The sequence below is a fragment of the Mustela nigripes genome, chromosome 4 (genome assembly GCF_022355385.1).
Source record: "Mustela nigripes isolate SB6536 chromosome 4, MUSNIG.SB6536, whole genome shotgun sequence".
Classification (NCBI taxonomy): Eukaryota; Metazoa; Chordata; class Mammalia; order Carnivora; family Mustelidae; genus Mustela; species Mustela nigripes.
The window spans coordinates 132,026,073-132,051,809 of NC_081560.1; positions in this window are offsets into that span (position 1 = coordinate 132,026,073).

Consider the following 25,737-nt stretch of genomic DNA (forward strand, 5'->3'; position numbering starts at 1 on the left):
TGTACTTTTATTTTTTAATTTTTAAATTAAATTCAATTAATTAACAAATAGTGTATTATTAGTTTCAGAGGAGGTGGAGTTTAATGATTTATCCTTTGTATATAATATAATATGTTATATTAATATTATATAATAATTATTATTGATATAACATATGAATATACATTATAATATATAATATTATCTATTATACATATTATTATATTATATGTTATATTATAATATATAAATAATATATTATATTGTTATATTATTATAAATATAATATTTATATGTATTATATAATATAATATTTATAATAATATAATAAGTTATTTATATATTATATTATAATATGATATATAAATATATATTTATAATGTTATATATTTATGACATATCTATAATATAATATATAAATATATTATAATATATATTATATATTTATTTATTTATAAATAAATAAACCTAAAAGTATAAGTGTAAAGTATAAGTATAAAGTATAAAGTATAAATAAATATAAAAGTAATATGTATATATTGTAAATATATTATAATACACATTAGAATACATATTATAATATATTGAATATAAATATAATATATAATAATAAGTATACTATAATAATATAATACAATAATAGTGAAAGAAAGTGTTTGCTGTAATACTGAGGCTTTTTTTTAATATTCAACATCAGTTTTGTCACAAACATTTTATAGTCCAGTTATTCTAATTATGTATTTTAAAAACATTTACATATTTTGACAACTTAAATTTCTACTTTGATTGTAGAATACTGTGACATGATCATACTCAATTTTAAGTTGTGTGTGCACATTAACCAAATCCAAACACATTTCTGTGTCCTGGCTTCTTAATTTCCTAAGAACATTGTTTTTAATCCAACACAATGCTCCATCAAATTTTGTACTTGCATTATCATCACTTAGCATAATAATTTTATTTTTAAGTTTGGGCTTTTTATCTAAATTTACAATAATATTAGCAGCCATATAACATGTTTCACATTTAATGCAAGTGATGTGCAAATTTTCTGATATTTTTAGAAAGTCAAACTTCATAGAAACAGATATTTTTAAAATTTCTGATACTGATATGCAACTGCCAATGAGGATAATACTTTAAGAGCTACCACACCGCTTTTTTATTTTGAGATTATTATTATTTAAAAATAATATATACATATATCATAAAAATTATAAAAATTAATATATTATAAAATTTAAAAATAATTAAAATATAAATATATTTATAAAAATATATTATAAAAATTTTAAAAATATATATTTCAAAATACATATAAATAATTATATAATATAATTATATATAATATATATTATATTATATATAATTATACCTATTATTAATTGGTGTTTTATTCTTTTTTTTTAATGATTTTATTTATTTCTTTGACAGACAGAGATCACAAGTAGGCAGAGAGGCAGGCAGAGAATAGAGAGGGAATCAGGCTCCCTGCTGAGCAGAGAACCTGATGTGGGGCTCGATCCCAGGAAGCTGAGATCATGACCTGAGCTGAAGGTAGAGGCTTTAATCCACTGAGCCACCCAGGAGCCTCGTGTTTTATTCTTCTTCATGTCAGAGAGCACTACCTCTTATTTTTTCTTTTGGGGTGAATTTCTCCTTCTAGTCATTGTGTCCAGAAAAGAAAAGAGGAAAGCAAACAACAAACAGGCAGACAAACAAATAAAGCTAGCAAAACCAGCCATAACAACAACAAAAACATCAGCAAATGTTTCTGTTGTGCACTATTTACACTCTGATGTTGTGTTTTGGCTGCTTTTTCTCACTGGTCCTTCTTATAAGAATGAAATTGGACTACTTTCTTTCACCATACACAAAAATAAACTCAAAATGAATGAAAGACCTAAATGTGAGACAGGAATCCATCAAAATCTTAATGGAGAACACAGGCAGCAACCTCTCTGACCTTGGCCACAGCAATTTGTTGCTAAACACATCTCCAAAGGCAAGGGAAACAATGAACTATTGGGACTTCATCAAGATAATAAGCTTTTGCACAACAAAGGAAACAGTCCACAAATCCAAAAGACAATCAAGAGAATGGGAGAAGATATTTGCAAATGTCTTACCAGATAAAGGGCTAGTATCCAAAATCTCTAACTAACTTATCAAACTCTACACCCAAATAACAAATAATCCAATCAAGAAACGGGTAGAAGGGGCACCTGGGTGGCTCAGTCATCGGGCATCTGCCTTTGGCTTGGGTCGTGATCCCAGGGTCCTGGGATCAAGTCCCACATCAGGATTCCTGCTTGGCAGGAGGCCTGATTCTCCCTCTCCTGCTCCCTCTGCTTCTGTTCTCTCTCTTGCTGTGTCTCTCTCTGTCAAATAAATAAAATCTTAAAAAAAAAAAAAAGAAATTGGTAGAAGACATAAACAGACATTTCTCTAAAGAAAACATGCAGATGGCCAAAGGACACCTGAATAAATGCTCCACATCACTTGGGATCAGGGAAATACAAATCAAAACCACAGTGAGATTCCACCTCACACCAGTCAGAATGGCTAAAATTAACAAGTTGGGAAATGACAGATGTTGGTGAGGATGTGGAAAAAAAGGGAATCCTCTTACATTGTTGGTAGGAATACAAACTGGCACAACCACTCTGGAAGACAGTATGGAGATTCCTCAAAAAGTTAAAAATAGAGCTACCTATGACCCAGCAATTGGACTATTAGGTAGTTATCCAAAAGATACAAACATAGTGATTTGTAGGGGCACCTGCACCCCAGTGTTTATAGCAGCAATGTCCACAAGAATTGAAATATGGAAAGAAACCAGACATCCATTAACAGGTGAATGGGTAAAGCAGATGTAATATATATTAAAATGGAACATTGTTCAGCCATCAAAAATAATGAAATCTTGCTATTTGCAACAACATGGATAGAACTAGAGTGTATTATGTTAAGTGAAATACATCAGTCAGAGAAAGACAAATAACATATGATTTTACACATATGTGGAATTTAAGAAACAAAACAGATAGGGGGAGGAAAGGAAAAATAAGATGAAATCAGAGAGGGAGACAAACCATAAGAGAGTTTTAACTATAGGAAACCAACTGAGGGGTCCTGGAGGGAGGTCAGAGAGGATGGGGCAACTAGATGATGGGCATTAAGGAGGGCACTTGATGGAATGAGCATTGGGTGTTATATACAAAGGATAAATCATTAAACTCCACCTCCTCTGAAACTAATAATACACTATTTGTTAATTAATTGAATTTAATTTAAAAATTAAAAAATAAAAGTACACTAGCAAAAAAACAAAAAAACCCCAAATGTTTAAGACTTTGAAATACTTTTGTAAATCAAATTAAATGATTTAAATTACTTTGATTTTTTGCTAATGGGTTTTTAAAATTTTATTTGTATTTTGTTCTCAGCCTTTTAAAAAAGTTTTAATCAATTTTTAATCAAATTTTAATCAAGTTTTTAATGAATGGAGGACCAAAAAACCAGTTTTCAATGTCTCTGTGTATAGTAATTACTGAGAAGACACCTGTAAACAAGAAAGTATTGACATTTTTCTCTATAAAAGCAAGATAGGAATGTTACAAATTAAATAATTAGGGCACAAATGGGGCACATATTATAATTTTAGAATTCTATATCTGTTTGTGGAATAGTTCAACCTATGAAAGAAATTTTTGATGACTCTCCAATTTTTAATTGGAAAAAAATATATTCTGTACCAGAATGGAAATAAATTTCAAATATTTATAATTTTGAAACATCTAAACTCAGTTAAATTTTTAAAAACATCATAAATATGTGAAGCATTTTGTTTCTTATAAAAATATATGCCAAAATAGGTAGTAGGACTTGAGAGGGGAAAAAATGTATCTTTGAATTTCAACTAAGTATGTATAGATTTAAGTATTGAGACAGAATTTTAAAATATCATCCAAATTTTGTAGACTTTTCTCTTAATTTACTAGATACTCTAGGATCAATATTTTCTCACTTTAAAATATTATTGTTCATATGTCAACTATTCTTTAAAGTTTTTTTTTTAAAGAAAATATGGTTCACAGAATAAAATCAATCAAAGATGTAAATAATACTAGTTTTATTAACTCTAACATAAAATTTTAGAAAAAATTGCAAGCAACTCTATGGAAAAATTAAAATAAATGCAAATTTAAAAACATATTCTTCAAAAAAATTAAAAAAATAAAATCAGTGGCATTGAATTTTATTATTTATTTTTTAATTACATTGAATTTTACAGATATGGCTAGAAAACAGTTTACTGTATGTGAATATTATTTGTAATATTCAGATATTTAATAAGACAAATATTTGTTTCTTTAATACACAGAGATTAAAGAAGTTGAAACAAAGTATTTATAGATCTACCAATTATATTAAAGCAATCCATCAGGTAATCAACATTTTAAGGTACATAATTTTGATTATTTTAGCACTCTCTTTACTTTCAAATATTTCTCAGTTTATTTGATAAATTATATGGTCATTATTTTTATTGCATATTATATTAGAAAATAACTATATTGTTATTCTAGTTAAAATCTTTCACTTTACAGATGGGAATGTGTGGGAGGCCATAATAAGGCTTGAGACGAGGACCAAACCAGGCCCTAACTTGTGCCTCCTTTAAAGTCTGAATAACCTAACAAAAGGTTTAAAAAGGGAAAAGTTGAGTAGCACTGAGAAAGGATCTGTGCTATGTGTTGTGCGCTCGCCTACATGACTTTCCACATGCTTGCTAAACAAATGAGAACAATTTGGTTGGGGTCATAAGTTCATTGCTGGTCCTTGCGGCCCTAGTACAGACCATAAATTATTTTCAGGTTTGCTGTATCAATACAGAACAATTGTACTAGCATCAGCCATTTGGCGTCACGAGGTCTGCTTATAGTTAAATGTGAAACTTATTATGGGAACTCGTGGTTGTTTAACTAGACACAGATGTATTGCTTCTCCTATTATCACTACATATATGGCCTTAATGCTTTGATAAACTTAGCACTGTTGGACATCCTCCTCAGTGTTTCTCCTGCCCCCATTTCTCTGCTTCTCATGTTCTTTTCTTCATCCTCTTACCCTCATGTTCCTGGTTGATTTGTCGCGCCGGCCGCAACAGGAATGTAAGGTGGAAAACGATTGTATAACAGATGTGGTATCTCTCAACCAGTTTAAAGAGCCAGGACAAAACATTTCCTACTTTCAGGCTTAGTCTTTTTTATTTGTTTTGTTTTTTTGAATTGTACAACCTGAGATATAAATACTTTGTTTTTAACCATGGTAAGCCTATATGATTCTCATTCCACCAAAGCAGGTACAAAGCACTTATCATTTACAAAATTTTTTTTTCAGTAAAATCATGGTGACTATTGAGTTTCTATCCCAGTGGGCTGGCAGAAAACAAAATTTAGTCATTTTTGGAGTTCCCTCTCTATTAATATTTTTGAGCCTTTTCCAAGCATTTTGTTTCATTTAGGAAAGCATCCTGTTGTATTATATTGTCCCATATATGTTACTATTGAGATATTTATGAACCAAGCCCATGTGATTTTTTTGAACTTTAAATGGTTCTGTGGTTTTCAAATTTCTCTGTATAGCTAGTTAGAGTTTTGAATATTTTGAAAGAATAAGTCATATTTCTTATTTCCTTGAGGAATCTGTGTACCTCAAATCCCTCTTGAGACTTGGAGAAACTCCTCTCACTTTCTCTATTCTTTTATTTATTTATTTTTTAAAGTCCTTCACCTTGCCCTTCTTCCCTTCTGGAATATCCTGCAACATTTCTTCAGTTTGGATATACATAGTGGCAGTAAGTGGGGCTCTCTACAGTTCCATTTTTGTAGCTTTATATTTTACCTGGAGGCTAAGAGGCACATTTAGCTGGCAACCTTATTAATTTTCTTAGTAGGAGTAAAAGGGAAAGAGTAAGGTCAGCAAATTATGGAACAACATATGCATATGGCTTCATTTACCATTTCATTGAAGGCTGACATGATTTTCTTTATCCATTCCCCACTGAGGAGAATATGCTTTTTCCTTTTGACTAGGATCAAATAATATAATTGTTTAGTAGCTGCAAGAACTAAAGAACACAAGGTATACAATTGTATGTGCTATGCGTGAATTTCCAGTTTCTGCATCTATTAGTTGTATAAGCTTTTAAAAAATACCTAAATAAGTTGTAGTTTCTAATTCATAGAATAGTGGTAATAATACCAAAAAATGGGTATTTTGTGAAAATCCTGCTGGCATTCCGTATTTTGTCAGATTTATTTTTTCCCATCCATCTCAACTCTGAAGTAGTTGGTAGTGCTGGGTATAGTGTAATAGATTTGTCAAAATGCATTTGTAATTTATTGTTATCATTGTTTGTGTGGGTTTTTGTTTTTGTTGTTGTTGTTCCAAATGTTGTTCTAATGTTAAATGTCCCAATTAAAAACAACAACAACAACAACAACAAATATGGTGAAAAAAATATATATATGGTGAAATCTGGAACCCTTACAGTTAACAAGTTAAAACTAAAGGTCTCGGGTGCCTGGGTGGCTCAGTGGGTTAAAGCCTCTGTCTTCAGCTCAGGTCATGATCCCAGGGTCCTGGGTTCGAGCCCCACATCGGGCTCTCTGCTCATCAGGGAGCCTGCTTCCTCCTCTCTCTCTCTCTGCCTGCCTCTCTGCCTACTTGTGATCTCTGTCTGTCAAATAAATAAATAAAATCTTTAAAAATAAATAAATGTTTAAAACTAAAGGTCTCATTGTCCTAGGTGCTAATGCCCCAGGTGTGGCTTAAGCCAGTTTTAAAAGTTGTGAACCTTATCTTTTAAGTTACAATAAATGCATTTTATTTTGATAGCAAGTAACTTCCTTCAGGTTTAGGTCAGAATTTCTCTGAAATAAAATGACAACATATTTGTACTTTTCCACACTTTTCAGTAAACCATTATAGCTGTGTTTTGGCCAGCTTGCAAAATTTATGTGTTTCTTTAAATTCCATACACACTTAGGGACTACAAGGTCAAGAATGTCTGCTTGCAATGGGCTTTTCTAGATCTGTATCACCAAGCCAAACAAGAAGAGAAAATCTTCCCTCATTTTCCTAATTGAGCTCTTTCCAGATTTCCTAAGACTATATTTTCTTTGCTTCCATTTCTATGATGAAAAGATCCTACTTCATTCATCTTTTTCTTCTCAAGGTATAAGTTCAACCTTCCTATGTTTGTAGTCTGATTCAGAGTATTAGTATTATAACTATGCTTCCATTCCTTCTGAAATGTCTGCATCCATTTTACTCATTGGGGATATCTGAATAACATCACTACCCAGAAATGCTATGACAGTGCAAAAGATAGAACAGATGCTATGTGAAGTATCTGTGCTGGATCCACTGGAATTTTTTTTTTTTTTTTTTCTTAACCACAGGTAAGTGGTACTTAGTCTGGGCTTTGAGTGCTTGAATGGTTGCATTGTTATGGTGATGTTATGTTCAAAGTTGCTAATGATTGGGCCATTGATTATAGGCCTCCCTTTAAAACACACCCATAAGCTTGTGGCAAAGATTTAATTTGAGATGACTCAGAGCTTGATCTTCCCTCTTCTAAAAAGTGTTTCAGTAGCAGCTGTGTTTTCTGGCAGCAATGCTGCCCAAATGCTGACCTAGCTTGACCCTAGGGGTCCTTTCTGAAACAATTTTATAGATAACTTTCTTATTAACAAATGAACCTTATTAACGTCCAGTAAGATATTCCCATACACAAATAAAACTTTAAAGTTTTGCATCACTCTATTTAAACTTCTATTTATTTAATTACAAGAATGCAATTATCTGTGTTGCAACAGGTAAAACATAGAATGATTCTAGCCAAGATTGATGTTTAATTTATATGTATCTTGGTTATACAGATTGCAAAGACATAAAATTACTCCATATTTTTGTCAAATTCTCAAATGTTTCAAGTGCCTGCCCCAACCCACTGCCCCAGCGACAGTGGATATTTCTTTCAAATCTCTGGACCTGCACTCAAGGGGCTTATAGGACCCTTCTTCAATTACATCTACTGCTGCTAGGCAGTCCCAAGAATCCCTTCTTTCAGGGGCCACTATTAGCTCTTTCTCACCCTTTTCCCATGCCTGTGAATCAGCAAGGTCACCTTGGCTCTTGAACACCTGTTTTTATCTATCTCCATGGACAGAGTAGGCCTAGATGCAAGTAAATGATGGCATTTCCATGATGGGGATGGCAGTTCTCCAGAGGGCAAACTCTCAGTCTCCATTTGCATGCCTCACAGACTAATATGTCAGTTTTCCTTCACAGGTATCCTTGTATTCCCACTGATAAAACTTCAGCCTAATAGGACTTGCCTCAAAAGAGCCAGGGAGACTGGAAATTAAGCCAGTGGCAATCATGAGAGATATGTCAAGCATTGGCATGTTATAGGGGCTCTTGTAAAGAGGGATTTTAAGCAACAGAAAAAGACTGTGAATAGTAGATTTGGGATTGTAGGGGTTTGGGGGAACAACCAGGTGTGGAGACTCCTTTTTACCATTAGAGTTGAATTCTATTGCCCTTTAATAGGACAGCTTATTGGGGCATCTTGTTGACTCAGTCCACTAAGAATCTGCCTTCAGCTCCTGTCATGATCCCAGGGTCTTGGGATCAAGTCCCTCATCAGGCTCCTTGTTCAGTAAGGAGTTAGCTTGTTCCTTTTCCTCTGTCCCTTCCCTCCTGCTCATGCTCTCTCTCTTGCTCATGCTGTCTCTTTCTTTCTCTCTCAAATAAATAAAATCTTTAAAAAAAGGACAGCTTATTAAAAACAACTGAGTTCCCACACATATTAAGCATTACAACATAGTTATTAAAAATGAAATATAAAGGGGCGCCTGGGTGGCTCAGTGGGTTAAGCCGCTGCCTTCGGCTCAGGTCATGATCTCACGGTCCTGGGATTGAGTCCCGCATCGGGCTCTCTGCTCAGCAGGGAGCCTGCTTCCTCCTCTCTCTCTCTCTGCCTGCCTCTCTGCCTACTTGTGATCTCTCTCTGTCAAATAAATAAATAAAACCTTAAAAAAAATGAAATATAAAGCTTATATAGTAGTCAATTTATGTTGCACACAATTCCTTTTTATTTCACTTTTTATTTAAATTTTTGCTAACATACAATATAATATTATTTTCAGGAGTAGAATTTAGTGATTCATCACTTACATATAACACCAGGTGCCCTCCTTAATACCTATCACCCATTTAACCCATGCCCTTACCCACTCACCCCTCCAGCAACCCTGTTTGTTCTCTATAGTTAGAAATCTCTTATGATTTGCCTCTTTTTTTTTCTTTCTTTCCCCACATTCATCTGTTTTTTTTTTCCTTAAATTCCACATTTGAGTGAAATCTTATGGTATTTGTTTCTCTCTGATTAACTTACTTCAATTAGCTTGATACACTTTAGTTCCATCCACATTGTTGTAAATGGCAGATTTCATTTTTTTTGATGACTAATAATATATATATACTTTATATATACTTTATGCTTGTACACAAGCATGTATATAGTGTATATATATTTAAATATATATATATGATATGTGTATATATATATATATCACATCTTTATCCATTTATCAGTTGATGAACACGGGTTCTTTTATAATTTGGCTATTGTTGATAATGCTGTTATAAACATTAGGATGCCTGTACCCCTTCAAATCACTGTTTTTTGTATCCTTTGGATAAATACCTAGAAATGCAATTGCTGAGTTATAAGATATTTCTATTTAATCTTTTGAGGAACCTCCATACTGTTTTCCAGAGTGGCTGCACCAGTCTGCATTCTCATCAACAGTGAGCAGGTTCCTCCTTCTCTGCACCCTAGCCAACATCTAGTTTCTTGTGTTGTTAATTTTAGCCATTCCGACAGGTGTGAGGTGATAGCTCATTATAATTTTGATCCATATTTTCCTGATGATTAGTGATGTTGAGGAACTTTTCATGTTTCTGTTAGCCATGTGCATGTCTTCTTTGGATTCTAAAGACATATTTAATCTTATCAATATTATAATTATTATTATCATCCTTATTGTGTTGATGAGAAACTGATGCCCAGAGATGTTATTTAAAATTTAAGTGGGTAGTATGTTTTAATCACCTCCTACTTATCTGGTTGGTGAGAAAGGGATTCCCACCCTAGAGTTATAAAGAATGATCAAGGACACAGTATTTGATTTTGGACAGATAAGATTGATAAAAGTTTATTGGTAACATAAACTCATAACTGAGGTGATAAGAAAAACAGATGTCACCCAGGGCCAGACAGGGGTTATAATGAGGAACACAGTGAATAACCAGAAGTTTTATAACATTAAGAAGATGAGGTTCCCAATATTTCATGCATAAGGATGTGATTGACTAGTATAAATAATTTTCCAGGCAAGCAGAGAACTAGAATTTTACTTAGGGGTAACTGGGAAATGTGCCATTTTTCTGGAGGAATTTATCATGAAAGGAGAGTGGGGGAACTTGTGGTTAGGCCATTTCTCTTTACATTTCACCAGGTTCTGAGATGGCAGATAATATTGGGCCATAATTTTCAAGTCTTATAATAGAAGTATCGTGGTTCATATCTTAAGCAACCAAGTAAATTTCTATGATGTAATATGATGATGTTGAAGATTGAGATATTGAACTTATAAAATGCTAACAATATTATAAATAGAGCTAAAAAAAAGAGAGAAAGCTTTAATGTGATTGTTTTTAGTTCTCTGACATTAAGAAAGGATAGAGCAGCATCAGCAAGATGGCACAATGGGAGATTCCAGCCCTTACCTCCCATATAAATATTATTTTACAACCATCCATGGAAGAAAACACCTTCATGGGAGCTCCAGAATCCAGGTGATAAGTTACAGCATGCTGGTAGAGCACACAAAAAAGAAAGTATGCATTAAAAAATAATAATAATAAAAAGCTTAAGAATAGTTTCATTTTACCTGCATCATCTGTACTCCTAAGCCAGTACTGCTTTTTGGTTTGTAAATTTCTAAGGGAAAGAGGAAGAGAAGTGTGTTCAACTATATCAGCCATTCTAGGTGCTACCCAAGAGGTCTATTTTTGTTGTAGTCCCCCAAAACATGGTGGGAATCAGCCCAGCCAAAAGATCTCAATACCCAGTCCGTGGGCCCTGGTAGAGGGCCCTCTCATGGACTTAAGCAGCTAGCCCATCCACAGACTCCACCAACCGGTCCACCCAGAATCTTGGCCAGGCTCACTGAGGAAGAGTTTCCTTGCCAAAACTATTCCCTAAAGACTGAAAAAGGTGGGACACCTGGGTGGCTCAGTTGGCTAAGCGTCTGTCTTCAGCTTAAGTCATGATCTTAGGGTCGTGGGATTGAGCCCCTCATCTGGCCTCTGCTCAATGTGGAGTCTGTTTCTCTTTCCCTCTGTGTGCTCTCTCAAATAAATAAATAGTGCTAAAAAAAAAAAAAAAAGACTGAAAAAGGTGACTGCTTCTTCAAATATATGGACACCAAACAAGGCTATGAAAATCATAAACAATTAGGGAAATGTGACTCCACCAAAGGAACAAAATAAAGCTCCAGCAATCAACCTTCAAAAAATGGAAATCTACAATAGCTCAAGATATGGAATAAAACTAAATATCCATCATTAAAAAAATTTTATATGTATATAATGAACTGTTATTCTGTATTAAAAAGAGAAAGAAGTCCTGTCATTTATGATAACATGGATACACCTGGAGTATATTATGTTAAGTGAAATACACCAGAAACAGGAAGACAAATACTGCATGATCTCATTTACGTGTGTAATCTAAAAAAATTGAAATTATTAAGTCAGAGAGTAGAATGATGATTACTAGAGCTATAAAGTGGTATGTTGGGGGAAATGAAGAGATGTTATTCAAAGAGTACAAAATTTTAGTTATAGTGGATGGATAAACCTAAGATCTAATATATATCAGGATGACTATAGTTAGTAGTATTCTATTGAGTACTGGAAATATGCTAAGAGAGTAGATTTCAGGTGCTCTTCATCATATACAGAAATGGCAACTATCTGAGCATACTGTATGTTAATTAGCTTGACTATAATAAACATCTTACTATCATTATATATTTTACATATGTATCTATATAAAATCATCATGTTATACACCTTAAATATATACAAGTTTCATTTTTATTGTTTTGTTATTTTTATACAAGTTTTGTTTTTAGGAAAGGAAAAGAAATTGAGATCTATGAACTGATTATCAGAGAATTCAAAATAATTTTTTCGAAATTCAGCTACAAGTGAATAGACAACTAAAACAAAATCAGAAAAAAAATATGAAAAAAAGGAGAAGTTCAACAAAGGGAGCAACAAATAGAAACAAAAAAAATAACAACAACAAACTAAACAGAAAATATAGAGCGGAAGAATATAATGACTACTGAAAAATTCAATAGAGGACTTCAACAGCTTAATCAAGCAATGACTCAAAGACAGGTCATTTGAAATGATTGAATCAGAAGAAGAAAAAGGAAAAAAAATGAGGGAGAGAGTATAATACATACTATTGTTATTAAGGTATTTCTTCTATATGTAGTAAATGAAAGTTATACAATGACTTCAACTTAATGGAGCAAACATTTAAATAGCTTAATGCAATTCCATATATAGAAACATGGTTCACACCTGGTATTACCGGAGAAGTGAGAGCTGTGTTCAAAAATATCACGTCAACAATTGATAGTTTGCAAAATACCAGACTGATCTCATGGATGGATTGAATTTCATATAGGTAAAACTTTTGAGGCATAAAGTATATGCAAAAAGATTACAAGTTTAGACCAACCACAATGTTAGCACACAGAGTGTCCAGAATTGTCCTCACTTCTAACAACAAATGCAAATTCAGGTGCTTCCCCAAATTACCCTCAGATTTGACAATTCACTGGAAAGTTTCACAAAGCTTACTAAAAGATGTTATACTCATTGCTAAAATTTATTACAGGGAAAAGATACAAATTCAGGTTAGTCAAAATAAGAGATTCATAAATCATGGTCTAGGAGGATTCAGCTATGGACCTTCCATTGTCCTCCCCAACTAGAGTTAGGATGCATCACTCCTCCAACACAGACATGTGATAATAATCATGGATTATTGACTACCAGAGAAACTCACTGAACCTTCAATGTCAAGAATTCTTACTAAAGTTCCATTACTGGGCATGATTGATAAATTTATTGACAGCCCACATGGCTGATTTCAGTCTCTAGGATGATTCATACCACACAAACCAGAGCCCCCACACAAAGTCACACCATTTAAACTATTCAGTATGATCCAGAGTCCTCAAGTGAACCAAGACATGCCTATTATGCATAACATTCTAGGAGTCAAAAGATTACCTCCTAGAAGGTGAAGGCAAAAGCAAGAACTCTCTTTAGACAACTAAAAACTCTTCATTATACAAATAGCATGTAATTTTACATATTTGAATTATGATAACTCCGTTATTAATATTCTGTATACCACTTCTGATATATCCATGTAAGAGAAAATAAAACATGTTTTGATTTTAACCTTTGTAGTAGTTTTTTCTGTTTACATGTGATCATTTTTTTGATCACATGTAAACAGGCAATTTTTGATACATTCTACTTTTAAGTAATTAAAAGTACTACTTTAATACATTCTACTTTAATACTTTTGATACTTAAAAGTAGAATGTATCTATAAAAAATAACATTACCAGAATATTTTTCTTCCTACTAGAACAAAATACTATAGGAAAAATCTGACTCTTCTGTTTAAAGTAATTATTCTTATATTTTTAAAATTCATTATTAAATAGGTATAATATGTGTTGATAAAAATATAGCTGTATTGTATTAAAATATATGATTTAGCCTCTGGTATTAGAAATTAAATTTACTTTTATTATAGTTTCTTTTGTTTTGTTTTGAATTGTTTTTGTTGAAAATGTTTTCAAGGTATAAAAAGGCATCTTCTGTTTGTTTGCATGACTCTGAATTCTGGGGTATTCTTTTTTAAACACCTAGATCTGTTTCTAAGGGATCCTTACATTGTATTCTTTATAAAATAAATTCTCTTGGATTTGCTGGTCTGTTTTCTTGATGTAGCACTCCTGACATGACATGAATTTTAGAGGTGGAGTTTGAAATATTCATCCATAAAATCTTGTTTTTCTCTTTTTCAGTTCTAAGAAAAAAAAAAATAGTGGATGGCTTTCTGTGACATTTGCCATCAATTAGAAGTGTTAATTTTAAAAATCCACTGCTTGGACATCTGTTCATTTTCTTCAATTTAATTTTGCCTAAAATCAGTTTGTCACCAGCTAAGTGACTTTTTCCTTATGAAAAGATGTTATGACTGAACAACAATATTGTCCCTTAGATGTGGCTAAGAGAGGGGTATTATTATGATCTCTCCTATGAAAACATCCTAATTTCATTAAACACAAACTTCTTAAGCAAAATTCACATTCTTATAAAATCACATTCTTCCTTTTGAATCAGAGTTTATAAATTCACATTCTTCCTTTTGAATCAGAGTTTCTATGGTTGGGGTATGTGGCCTGAGCCTTTTGCAGTCCTATTCCAGAAGCACATTAGAAGATTGGGAGCTGGGTTTCTTTCTCTTTGTGCTTCATCAGGTAAGACTATTACTGTAATACCCTTGCATGGTTCTTCATTTCCTCAGGATTTAAGTGCTATTTGCTTCAAGTTTTTATTAATAGAGCCTTATTAAGCAATTGAGACTTGATGGATTTCTAATGAGGGCAGGGATGCTATAATTGTCCTTATTAATGTTTTGTAACTGATTTGGACTAAACTGCAATGTACACTTTCTTAAATTAATGGTTTCAATCAAGTAAAAATTGACCAAGTTCTTAAGGTCAATCAATAAAGTAGTCAGTGATTCATTAAAACAATGCTTATCATTAGGACAGGCAAGAGTGTAAAAGGCAAAAGAGAAGAGAATGGATATCCATGGCTTGCTGCCAAGAGGTGGGCCCTAGTTCAGTTGTTTATTTTTTTTAATATTAAAAAGCAAATTTTCAGTTAATATGGAACATTTTATTGGAGTTATCTTGAAACTACTAATAAAACATAAGTTAATCCATACTGAGTTGAGGGATTTTTTCTTAAGAAAAAAAAGTGTAATTCATTCATGTCAAGCCAATGATCATTTTGGTTTAACTTGTACATAACAGTTCTCCACCAATTCCCTATTTTACTCCTCAGCAAAAAATGGCATATGATCAGCTTGATTGCAATTTCATTACTGTCTACACCAAAGTACATTCACCTGGCAGCAAAACCCATTTAGTAATTGACTGTATGTTCTCTGGAGCTTCTGACATGCACAAGTAACCACTAATTGTTTTGGTCTCTGACTGGTTCCCTTCAGGCTCTGGGAATACAAGGTCTCCCCTATTAGCCTCCTATTTACCTTGGCAATTTCACCTCCAGCAAACTGAATGCATGATAAGTGTGACTGTCTACATTAAAAAAAAAAAAAATCTATAAAATTCCATTAAGGCCTCCTACAAAAGTATAGACAGACATCCTAAAGAATAAAATCAATTATGGAAAATCACACGTTCTTCCCCTGCTGCTTTGTTTTGCACCTGGTAACATGAAGACACCAGGGTGAGTGTAAACTTTCCAGTTTGACTCATTTTGAAAGTTGTCTCAGAGTTCTTTCCTCTTTTAAAGCAGTCTCTTTACAGTGAAGATACTACCTGCACTATATGACATAAAACAGTTAACTCACTTTTTATGATGACCACTAAATCAAGAAACATGGAAAGGCCAACAATAAGAACAAATTCGAGACTTTTATTTTTTACGTCAGCTCATATTGAATTATTTTGTTGTTCCAAACTGAATTTGAAAGCCTTTTCAAATGCTTTATCTTTTGGTTGAGGACTGAGATAAATGCTTTCAAACAGATACTGCAGGAAGGAAAGAAACTAATTGTAGTGGATACATCCTGAAGTTAAATATTTAATAATACCAGTATCTATAATTCTCAGGCATCCATGGGAACAAAGGGACTAAGGTCATGAATAGATTTTAACAGTGTGTAGCTCGAAATCTTCAGTGTATTATTTAGCTATGAAATGCCAGATTCCATGACATTTCTGGCAGTTAGGTTTACATAACAGTTATTATTGGTTTAGGTAAAGTTTAAAATAAGTCCTCTGTCCTGAGCCCATAATCACTAACAACCAGGAAGGGATTGATCCAAGTATATAATGAGAAGCATGTAGCACAACTAACTGGAACGAAACAATTTTCAAGTTGTGATCAACAACGTGAATAATTTACTTGCAAATGAGTTAGCAGCATTGAATTATTTAAATACCAACTAAAATGTATGATACTTTCTTTTAAAATGATTTTAAAATTCTTTGTGTATATAAGATTAAAAAAACTAAAATATTTGGAAATGACTTAAAAAATCTTAAAATATAGTAAATTTCAATTTCCTATTTTAGATACTACTGGTGAGAGTAAAAAATGGATGGCAATTGGATTGTATCAAAAGGCTTGAAAATATGCACCAATTTTATTGAGAAATAAATACAAAAGACATGAATGGAAGATATTCATAAAAATATGCCCATCAGAGAGCATTACAATAGCAAAAACAAAGGAAAACAAAACAGAACTGGAAATAATTTAGATGTACATGCTAGTGAACTGGGAATGTGCCAATGGAATATAGAATATTTATATTTATAGAATGGCTACATGTGATGTCAATTTATAGCTAGTTATAGCTAGTTATAGCTAGTTGGTTTCTTAGTGAGTTTTAGAGTAAAACTAACTCTATGTAGGAAGGGATGCTGGGCTAGACTATGAAGAAGCTACAGTTAACATGTACTTTTGCATACTGATAAAATACGAAGGAATAAAAGCAAGTAGGAAGTAATGTCATAATGCTTTCTATACATATCATGATAACTTAACCAATTGTCTTCCTCTATTTTCCAATGAAAAAATAAAGCGAGAGGATAATAGAAGGGAAAGATCAAGATTGCCATGGCCAGCAGTCTTACTTGTTGTATCTCCCTTGAATGGGTCTTCAGGTAAGTAGTAGTAGAGGGAAGGGCATACCAAAGAGCTCAATGGATGCATATTTGAGACTCCCAATAAATGAAGCTCATAATTCCTTAGAAACATCTGTTTTTCTCCCATGATAGTTGTCTCTGGCATTCGGATAAAGTCTGCATTTTATTTTCCAAGGTTAGAACATAATGAATCTCATTTCATTAACTGCAAGCTGTGAGTACTTCAGCTGGGCTATATGGGTCAGGTGTGGTGTGCTGCCTGCAGCCGCAGGAAATGTTACAATAGTGATGGTCTCAAACGCTACCTTTCTGGTCATCTATTGCCACATGGCAAACTACCCCAAGACTTAGTGCTGTAAAACAATAACTCTTTTATTATGCTCATGAATTCTGTGGCTCAGGAATTTGAACAGATCCTAGGAGGTATGACTTATGTCTCAGATTGAGTTTTCCAAAAATAACTGGACTGTATCTCCTATCATACATGGTTTTCTGCAAAGTGACCTTGCTAGTGCCCCATCAAGATGTGGAGCCTGGTTCTCAACACATGAATTTGGGCTGGCCTTAGGCACTGTTTATCTTTTGAGTCTAGGTCAATAAAGGCCATAAAGCTCCTGTCTGATTTTTATGAAACATTTGTTGTCTGCGCTTTGCCTCTTGGACTTTCTCTCAGGACCTGTTTGCTGTGCTGTGGGAAGCCCAAACTAGGTAGAGAGGCCTCATGTCACAGCTCTGTTTGTAGTTACACTTCAACTCCTACCTTCTTCTCTGTCTTATACTCTGGCTTAAGAGAAATTTAGTTACTACAGTAAAGCTATTTGGGCACAGCACCATGTTACCATGGAGGAGGATTTGTAATATAATTCAGAAAAGGAAAGGGGGAAAGATCATTTTATGAAATGAAGTGACAATTACTTTTTCTCAGTATGGGATCATCATTATGTTAATAGGAGGGATTTGTCGGTTCAATTAGTAAGGAAAGTGTTGGAAGGGAGACTTTATCCTCAGAGAATGAGGTTTGTTTTAAAGTTGTAGTTACCATAAGCTAAACCCAAACACTGCAAGCAAGAGACCTAGCTTTCCACCATGCCTAGCCTTGTCCCTCATTCCTCTGGTAGATGAAGCTCATCTTGCTCTCTCTGGGAGAATCAGTAGACTCGATAGAGAAACCAGCCTTCAAAACAACACTGAAGGTAGGAACAGATTCAAGAGATTGAGACATTAATAAAAATAGGAAGGGCCTGAAGGAAAGTGAGATGTGATTAATTAAACAGGAAGAATTAGCAGAACTTAGGCAAGGCACGGAACAGAGGGAAAACTGTAATAGGAAAGAGCAACAGAAGTGAGAAGGAATGGAGTTGGGAAAGAAGACCATGCACATGCGTCAGAACTTTGCAGGCCTAGGTAGTGAGGTGTTGCTCCTAGCAAAGTAGAAAATCCAGGGCATGTGGCTAATTCCTCAAACCCCAAAAACTCCACCAATGTTTACATTCAACTTTCTACAGAATTGGGATTATTAATTTTAGAAACAATCAAGCAAACAATACTACTGCTTTATCTTCGTCAAGTTTCCTTTTAAGGGAAAGTCATCTGAACCAGTATTTGAAGGAGCTACAGTACAAACTCCTCCTTGACACACACAGAAGCTTCACTCGGACCTCATTATTAACTAGTGTAGAAAATCCATCCCCAGAGGATGATCTACCTGTAGAAGCAGCTAGTTGCATTACGGTTGTGACTACCCTTGTTCCAGGCTATAACAAAATCCAATATGTTACCTATGTTATAAATTTTTCATGACATCATGACAAAATTGTAGGGCAAGAATGTCATTGCATCTAATTATTATTTCTGTGGACAAAAAGATAAACATTGAATACTAGATATAATAGTACTCTTTTTTCTATATCATATTACTAACCAAATGAATGGGGTCTATGTTTCTTTTAAGTTGACTCTGCATGTCAGATTTCATCTATGTATTGATTTTATAGGTTAATATGATATGTATTTTACATCCAAATTGCAAATTGTTTTCTGGTGGTGGGGGTAGTGGAATTTCTAATTCACATATTCCAGTCAATTCTGTGTGTATGTGCAGGGAAAGAGGGGTTTAATTATGTAATTGGGTAAGAACACGGAAAAGGGAAAATGATCAAGCAGGTAATGAGGCAGGTCAGATTATAGAGCGGTATCTGTTGTTCAGTCTGAAATCTTATTAAAAAAACAAAACAAAACAAATAGCAAGACAAGAAGTTTATCATAAGCCTGAGAGGAAGACTAAAACAAATGGAGCTCAGAGATATATAAAGAATTATGCATGACAGTGCATTCATATCTAAAGAAACAAATGGAAAAAGATAAACCTATGTCCTATGTAAGTCCAAGGTGCCAGGACAAGAAAACCAACAGTGCTTCTCTGCCTCCTGGAGGGCCTGAGCTGGCCTCCATGGATACATGAGAATACTTTCTGAGATGGCAAGTAAATGTAGTGACCAAGTTACGGAGTATCACCTGTTTAGCTCTTTCCTTGCTATTTCCATCCACTTTGTGAAAACAAAGCCAAGACTGACAATGAGTATTTAAAAATAAATTGTGATGAATAGGATCTGGTTTTTAATGCATACTCATATCACAAAGGGATAAAACAAGTAATCCATTTGACTTGGTGAATGGAAAATAGATTCTAAATCTCAGCCCTAAATTTCTCCAAGGTCTTGGACCAGTGGGACAGTACTAATTTGTAAGTGTTCTGTAATGTATTAAAATATATATCATTATGTTTTAGAAAAAATATTTAAGGCCTTATTTAGCCATAAATACCAGTAAGGGATTTCAGTAAGAAACATGTGAAAATGATTTTTTGATTTACTTGGTATGCCCTGATGATTTCTAAAAGGTCATCTATCTTAAGAAGGCATTTTCATGTTTTTTTTTAATAGCATACACAAGTGAAAGTTGAGCTGAACTTTAAAATTAAGGAAATATTGATGTCTTTTTGATCCCAGTAACTTCTTTGACTTAATAGAGTCATTATTAATCATGCTAAACATTCTTTTCATTAATGCAACCATACATTATAAATTCAATTCATTTCATAAATCCCATTTTCAATTGAGTTGTTTATTTTTATAATTCACACTATTATTTTCATAAAAATTTACTTTTTAAATTTTGAACATTCTATTTTATCTGAACTTTTAATTACAGTTTTAAAAACTCCATATCAAATCTTATAAGCTCTCTGTCTTAGAGTGATGAGTACATTTTATTTTCTATAGTCATGAAAACTATGAATCTTTATGTCTAGTTTATATGAATTATCAAATATGAGACTTTAGACAAATCATCCTGAGTCATAATTCCTTAATCTGTAAAATGTAACAATAATACAAGCTCATAGGGTTATTTGTGAAAAAAAATTCAACTATCTATGTAAAACTTTTAGCACAGTGCATCAAAAATCGTAGGTACTCATTAAACGTAATTTTGATTATTAATAATTGGTTTTTGCCAAAGAGAAAAAGGAATGGTGGGGAGAAGTGGATGTACAAAGTTTAAAGTTGTTAAAGAGAACATGGAAGTACAAAGTTGAATGCTTAGGTAAAAGGAGGGTGGTAACTGGCACAGATAGGAGAGAACAAAGGGAATATATGTCATCCTAAATACCTACCTAAATATGACAGTATGGCAAGATCAGTTTTAAATTTAAGTTTGCTACATATAACAATATGATAGAAGCCAACTTACCTTCAGGCTACAGAAAATGACATGAGTTACGATAATTATATTGGGATCTAGGTAGAAGATGATGAAAAGTATAATAAGGCAGTGGCAAAGTGAATAGACAAGTGAATGGTTAAGAAGATGTAAAAATAATGAGAGAAAATGGGCAGTTTGGAATCATTTTAAAGGATTCAGTTTGGGTGATAGCTTAGTGATTATGTCAAGAAAAATTGTGACATAAAAGTATAATTAAGATCTTTGGAGTCAGAAAGAATGGGCTTATGTGTTATGCTACAAGATTGTACTTCCTCGGTAAACACCTTGAGTTCTCAGCATTTCCCTAGATACATCATAGAGTAAATATTAAAGAGAAAATATGTAGAAGAGACAATGATCTGCAACAAATACAGTAGTTGATGGAAAATCTTAATACTTTTCTCCATTAACTGAGAGAAGGATGAGTGATAATATTTAAGAGAATATGAAAGAATAAATAGCATTTTTGGAATAAAAGAGCAGTTAAATTCTAGGTATTTGAAATTTGTAAAATTTGTTTAAAAGACATAAAAACATGACATTTGTATTAGAAAATGTACAATTTGAAACTCAGAGAAGGATTGGTTCTAAGGTTATATTCATTTGAGATTCATAGAGACCAGAAGAGGAGGAACCATGTTTTTTTATACATTCAAAAACAGTTTAAAAAAACACTACAAGTCAAGAATCTTTTTTTTAAATTTATTTTTTATTTATTTTCAGCATAACGGTATTCATTATTTTTTTTCATCACACCCAGTGCTCCATGCAATCCATGCCCTCTATAATACCCACCACCTGGTACCCCAAACTCCCACCTCCCCACCACTTCAAATCCCTCAGATTGTTTTTCAGAGTCCATAGTCTCTCATGGTTCACCTCCCCTTCCAATTTCCCCCAACTCCCTTCTCCTTTCTAACTCCCCATGTCCTCCATGCTATTTGTTATGCTCCACAAATAAGTGAAACCATATGATAATTGATTCTCTACAAGTCAAGAATCTTAAAGTAAGTCAAATTGTTACCTTAGAACTAAATAATTAAATCAATATATAAGTAATTCAATCAAGACAATGCAAAAATTACCCAAAGGAGTTTTTACAACACCCAGGTCTTCCTAAAGAAAGAAAGAAGTGTTGGATTGGTGAGCCACTGGAAATACAGAAAGAGGAGAGTGGGACCCTAAGAAGCTCCCAGTTAATTAGCTACTTAGGAAGCTACATCTTGGTGCAAATATTTTCCTTAGGTCAGGCAGACATATCTCCATTGTGTAGACAAATGTAGCATCTTTAACAAGTGATATTAAATATTAAAATGAAAATTAATCCTTCTCTTCTGGATGTTGGCTTAGAAAGTAAATTGCCTAATAATTTTAATTACCCATCAAACTATCTATGGGGGAGAATACACTGGTTAGATAAACCATCTACCCCTCAACTTTGGAATTTGTAATTCTCAATGTAAATTGATATATTGATAGCCTAGCCTTAATACTTTAGTCTTTGTGAAAGAAGTTAATGCTTGCCCTTTAGAATGACAGCGCCTCTCTAGAGTGATGACAAATCAGGTTTCTTAGCCTGAAAATTGCATGGCCTGAGGTTGGACTATGGTAAATTCACCTGAGAACAGCTATCCTGTATGGTTTTCTTTGGGAGCTGGTCAGTCTTACCCAGACATCAGTAGAACTTTCTCCATATCTTTTACAATTAATCTTGAATGGGGTTCTTATGAGATTTTCAAGATTTTCAAAAGCCAAATGAAATATGTTAATTTCCTATGCATGTGACCCTGTCAGTTAGTTTAAACATCTGGTGTTTGTACCATAATTATATCAGTTGTACCACTGTCAAGTTCATACTGGAAAAAACTAGTATTTATGTTGTTGATATCACAGAATGACTGACAAATATTTGACAACCTAGGTATGAACAAAACTGAACTGATCAAATACCCCTAAGTAAGGATGTGCAGTGTATGAACAATCATAAACATGAATTCAGAATGATACTCAGTAAAAATATCATGTAGCACTTAAACATACTATAATCGTGACCATACCCCTACTTTATGTATTTTCGTTATAGTTTTATCATTGCTTACCCTTTTATTTCTTTGGCTAAAATTTGGGAATTTAAGAAGTGAAATGGTATAATTTAATGAATAAACTTGTAAATTCAATATATTCAAATTAATATTTTCTCTAAGAAACAGGTCAAGAACCCAAGTGAGGAGATCTCTAAGTTCTCTATATAAGAAGAAGAGCTTGAAAATGACGTTATTTAAGAAAAGGCGAAATCTGGGCACCTGTGTGGCTCACTCAGTTAAGATCTGCCTTGGGCTCAGGCCATGATCCCAGGATCCTGGGATTAAGCCCCATGTCTGGCTCCCTGCTCAGCGGGGAGTCTGCTTCTCCCTCTTCCTCTGTCCCTCCCCCTGCTCATACTCCCCCCTCTCTATCACTCTCTCTCTCTCAAATAAATAAATAAAATATTTTAAAAATTAAGAAAAAAAAAGGGGGCAAATTAGGAAGGAATAGAAATTAATATTAAGTTTTAATAAGATTGCATTCAAAAGAGATAAAATAAAACGGGAATTTAAGTACAAAAGTGCAGTACATTTGGAAGATTGTATGTCACTACTGATGTTAATTACAATAGTGTTACTATAAATTCATTTCCAAAAAATGGGCATCATTAATAAATATTGAAAAAAAAAACATGGTATTTGCTTTCAAGAAGTTTCATCCATCTGGGACAAATGCTCCTCTCTTTATATCAATTAATCAAAGCCAGTATATGGTTAGCCCTATCTGATAAAAGAATTAGTGTCTTTATAGGAGAAACTTGTGTCCAGTTTATTTATAGACCATAAAAACAATTTGGATCAAAACAATTTAGAGAAAAGTGGTGCAATATATTTGGAAAACCTTAATTTGTGTTGACAGAAGTTGTGTTTACTGCTACAGGGGAGGATTAAAATAAATCTTTTGCCCAAATTTCTTATCTTTTTCTAAGAGTTAGTATGGACTGGTAAAAGCCTACCACTCTTCCAATAGATACAGAGTTATTAAATGTTTCAGTTTTTATTTTAAAGTGCCTTTTACTCTATGAATATAAAATGAGTCAGATGAAGATTGATCTAAAATGCAAGAAAGCTGTTAGCAATTGTATCAAGAATTAAAATACTATCATTTAAAGCAAAACTCATTTCAAGTTATGACTCTTTCAAACCACCAGAAGAGTTTCTGTATGGAAAAGACAATCTGATGGTGTTCATATCCTAGAACTTTATTGTTTTAAGCATATTACATTTTGTTTCTCTTATCACATTTATGTAATTTTGTTCTTATTTGATTACCTATTCTGAAGATTACCTTACTAATTAATTAATTAATCATCATCTGAGTGAATCAAGTGAATTAGTTTTTAAATCTCTGTAAGTTTTTTATATATAAGTTTGCTTAGACATATTGAGATTTTCTCCATAGTTAATATAAAAATATTTTGTGCTTATTTTTAGAATGTTATACATTATAGACTGCCTAGATATTGAAGAATTTTATGACCCAGTTGCCTATAATGGTGGCTCTTTATATTGCATAGTTCTATTTATTTAGTTCTGATATAGATTTAGAATAAATAAGACTGCCAACACCACCTTTAATCATCTAGATGATATTTAGATAATAATGATTTAGATAGTGTATCAGTCACAATCTCTATAAGCAGAATCAATAAGATATATAAATATATAGAAACATTTATTACAATGACTGGTTCATGCATTCTATTAAACCTTCAGCTGATTGGAGGGAACCTAATATATTAGGGAAAGTAATCTTCTTCATTTAGTCTACCAATTTAAATATTATTCTCACATCACATCTATGTGATGTGTCACATAGACACATCAACAATTATGTTTGACCAAATGTCTGAGCGCCCAATGGACCAATAAAGTGGACACATAAAATTGACCATCACAGATAGCCTCTTTATTGTTTCTAAAGTAGCATATTATTTTGGAAATTCATAAGACTGTTAATGATCTTCTATCTCTAATTAATACTAGATTCTCAAACCATGTGATGCTTCTGACTTTGACAATTAAAATGACATCTTACTAAAAAGTTATCATCATTAGGCTATTAGAATTATTACAACTTATTTTCATCAAAATGACAATAAATGCTTTTTTTAAAAATGTCATTGTTTATGAAGTGTTCACATGTAGCAAAGGAAATAGATTTGTTTTATACTATTTATTCCAGAAGGAAGATATGAGTCTTCAGATCAAATTTATTAAGAGACAATTTACCTCAGTGTAGGCAGCTACCATCTAAAGCTAGATATGAACAACAATGGGATACATTTTTCAAGAATTATAGAATGCATCATGGGACTTAAATGTACATGGGGGGCCACATACCATTGACTGTTTTTGAAATAGTTTCCTGGGCCAGGTCAGATGTTGCTCTAGGGCACAGGTAACATTCTATTCCTCTAACAACTGTAAGATTGAATTTCTGAAAGATGATTTCTAGTATCTGGCTTTAAATTTAAAAAACACAAATCATAATATGTAGGTAAAGTGCAAATAAAATATTAAGTAAATTATTTTTAAGATGACAAAGCTGGAGTTCGGTATGCCATTATATTAACAAACACCAGATCCAATTCCCTGAGTGTCTTTTAGTGGCAGTGTCTCTCTAAAGCATTTACATACTCCTTCTCAGCTAAACTTTGCAATATTTCTTTGAAGTGTGGAGATTATGATCATACTTTACTTACTCATTTACTCATTTTAAAATGAGTAAATAAAGGATCACAGAAACTATGTAA